The sequence below is a fragment of the Coffea arabica genome, chromosome 5e (genome assembly GCF_036785885.1).
Source record: "Coffea arabica cultivar ET-39 chromosome 5e, Coffea Arabica ET-39 HiFi, whole genome shotgun sequence".
In the NCBI taxonomy this organism is placed as follows: Eukaryota; Viridiplantae; Streptophyta; class Magnoliopsida; order Gentianales; family Rubiaceae; genus Coffea; species Coffea arabica.
The window spans coordinates 3,040,193-3,043,996 of NC_092318.1; positions in this window are offsets into that span (position 1 = coordinate 3,040,193).

Consider the following 3,804-nt stretch of genomic DNA (forward strand, 5'->3'; position numbering starts at 1 on the left):
TTTATTTCATTTCCTCTTATAAAATTAATAACGCCAAAGTATAAAATCCAAGACATAGCAAAATATACATGATGTAACTCTTTGAATGATAACATATATAAATATATCTATGATGTTCACCCTATGCACCTTAACATAAATTGGATTGTCAAATTATCAAATTACATATTTTTTTTGTGCACATAGGAGGTACAATAATAAAAATACATGGAAGAAAAGGTTATACTAAGGTTTGAAATAAAAGTAAAGAAAAAACTGACCAAATCTATAAATCTAATATAATGCATATTGAAACATAGGACTTTGGATAAAGAATGGATGGTAGGAACAAAAAAAATAAAAGAAAATAACAAAAAAGAGCAAAAAGAGAAGGAACACAAGAATATTAGATATAAAATAGGAAGTAAAATGCCTATTCAAAAAATTGAGGGTGCAAAGTATAACTCATCCCAAACTTCATATACCAAAGAATAACTTTCGGTAATTTTGAATATTTTCTATAATCATTTTCCATACTTAGATTTTCCAAAATCTAAACAAATGAGAACATTATGGTAGTGGCAATTCGGGAGAAAATAGAATGTTCATAATAGCAATGAAAATGATAGATATTAATTAATCATTTTAGATAATTTAGACAAATGTCATTCATTTTATGTGCCATTTCAATTACTTTATTTAAGTGGTGCCGCACTAGAATCAAGCTTTGGCGTCGCTATTGGCTAATTGTTTTCGATGACTTTATATCAAGCAATATCAAAACAAATCAACAGATAGGATATTATTAACAAGATGAAAATTATAGCTTCTAGTTTTTCAAGTGCAAACTAATGTTGCAAGAAGAAAAAGCAATTAGTATTGCTGCATCTATTAGTATGGAAAACAACATCTCAAATTAATCAAATAATTTAGCTAATACTCAACATTACTAAAGATGTTGTTTATTGATTTTGCTGGAATATGGATTCAAAAGTAGGAAGTTCTAGACCCAAGACTCCTTAAGATTATGAGATGAGTCTTACTCCTGTAACTCAAAATAGATTCCAATTACTATCAGACTTTCCAGCACTGACCTATAGTCAAGCTGCTTGTACTCCAATTTCCTCTCAAATTAGACCAATCCAACAAATACCAAAATCCCCAGAAAAATCCACAGAAAATACCTATTTTACAAAACCATTTACCCAACATATTACTTTAACAAGATTCCAAGAAATACCAATATATTCTACACTCAATCAGCTTACTCAAAGAATCTTTCCTCAGAAATGTTATTGGCAACCCGATGATCCTTCAAAAAATTTGGATTATTACGAACTAATTCTTACAGATACTCAATCTGTAGAAATATTCCCCATTCCAGACAAAAAGAATCCAAATATAATTAGCCATTCTAAGTGTATAATAAAGAAAGTTTGTTCACCAAATGAATGGACTTCTCTTTATTCCAAAAAATCATTCTCAGTCAGATTCATTCCAGATGGATTCACATATCAAGATTACAAAATGGCATGGTATCGTGCTTTTTTATACAGACCATTCAATCATTCATGGTTCTTCACATTCAAAGAAAGTTGTGCCAGAGAATTTCCAATTTGGTTCAATCATTGGTGGCAATGGTTCGGCCCTCAAAAGGAAATACTACCTCCAAATGTGTTAATGGAATTTCAGACTTATCTCAAAAGAGCAAAGGGGGAAGAGTATATAAGACCTATATTATTCCATATGGAGTTCAAAGTACCATGGATATTTTGCTGGAGTTTCAAAATTCATCAAGAATTAGAAAAACCCCTTCCCATGTCACTAGTCAGAGAATTCAAAATCAAATGGTGGACTGGATTCAATCAAGAATTTGGAGATCAAACCAATGTGATAAGATTCCTGACTACTGGAGACAAACTAAAATGGACAAATCAGCCAACCACTACTCCAAAAGGGACAATACAGCCAACTACTATTCCAACAACTACACCTACTCCAACCACTCCAAAGAAAGATAAAGAAAAGATGACAGATATGGCATCCGAAGAAATTGCAAGCAACTTTCTGATAAAGCAAATGATGCAGAATCCCGAGATGCTCAAAGAATATTTGAATTATTTGCAAAAGTAAGATAAGAAAGAAGAAACTGACAAAATTGAGGAGTCAGTTGGATCATCCGAATCCACTTTTGATCCCTTTGGTGGACCATGCGGACAAGACCCAAATGACTTTTGAAAAAAGATGTCGGCCACAATTCAAGAAAAGAAAATGAAATTCAAATGCAGATGCAATGCAAAGGCAGACGTCCCTATAAATAGATTCAAAATCAGAGGAAGAAGCATCGGTGAACTATCAGTGAATAACCAAGCAATCCTCTTGTGTTAAACCATTAGCAAACATCCCAATCTCTCTCATTCAATACCTTTGTATTCAACCACTCTTGTATCTTTTCAATATTTTAATAAGAAGAGCAAAGTTTGGAAGAATTCCACAATCATCAGATTCAAGCTTCCGTTAGCAACTCAAAAATTTTGTAAGTTCTATTGTTTAAATAACAGTCTATGATCATTTCAAGTAACCTGGGTAGAAGTGGTATCAGAGCCACACACACATATCATGCATATTTAAGACTTTGAATTATTATTACCTTATTTGAATTACTCTCTATTTTGATTTGGCTAATTCATGCATTTATGTTTATATATTTTATTAAACTTTTACTGAACTCATTGGTAAGACTTGAAGCCTTGTGAGACCGTTGGTAAGTCCAGGGTAGGATGTTCCCGGCATAGTGCTCAGTTGTTCCCGATTAGGTAAAACTTTAAATAAATATTAAACATGGCTGCATTTCTTAGACAATTAAAATAGGATCTAATTCAAAGCAAGAAAATTTAGTACAAAGTCATGAATATCATATGCCTATAAATAATTCAGACTGGACAATCCCAGAAGAAAGAATAGAACATATTTATAGAATAGGCCCGTTAGATTTCAAAACAGCATTATCAGTTAAAACACATGAAGAAACAATATCTTTTTTTTAACTATTTTCGTTTTAGTCACATGTGTATTTTTTTTGTTAATTATTTTCTATTATGAAAACTAGTAGGACATTTCAAATTATATTATTGAATTAGTTTACATTTGATCTTTTATTTTTTAATTTTTCTTATTTAAATACAAAGTACATCATAACTAGTGGAATCATGTGTCTCTGCTGGCCTGTCAGAAATGTTTATCTTTCAAGAAATATTTGTCAAAGTTTTACTTACACCCCTCACTAATTTGCATTAAGAATTTTTTTCACTTGGCTATTGAAGCCATTTGATGAAAATTATTAATAAAGCAAACAAAACATTGATTGTTGGCTATAACAAATGTGCATGAATTACCCAAAAAAAATTACAAGTATTATTAGCTTGTATTATACTTGTATTGATATTATTTTTGATGTGCATATATCGTTATCACTATTTTACAAGAACTAAAAAAACTTGTCATTGTTTGAAAAAATTTAATATTGGAACTCTTATATTTGTTAATGTAAGGTGCTATTAATTTTTTTAGTAGCACTAAACTCATTAGAGTTTTTGGATGAGCTGCACATTACTCGTTAATAATTTAAATAGGCACTTTACCTCTAATTTAATGTTTCCTGACTACAATATCCTCAAAATTTAGACTTTTATGGTTTATTTTTCTAAATCTCTTCTTACCTTCTTCTATTTTTTACTTTTTAATTTCTTTCTTATTTGCTATTTGTTTCCTTTCTATTCTATTTATTTTTTTCACCACTCGCTTAAAAATAATATTAAAAATTAT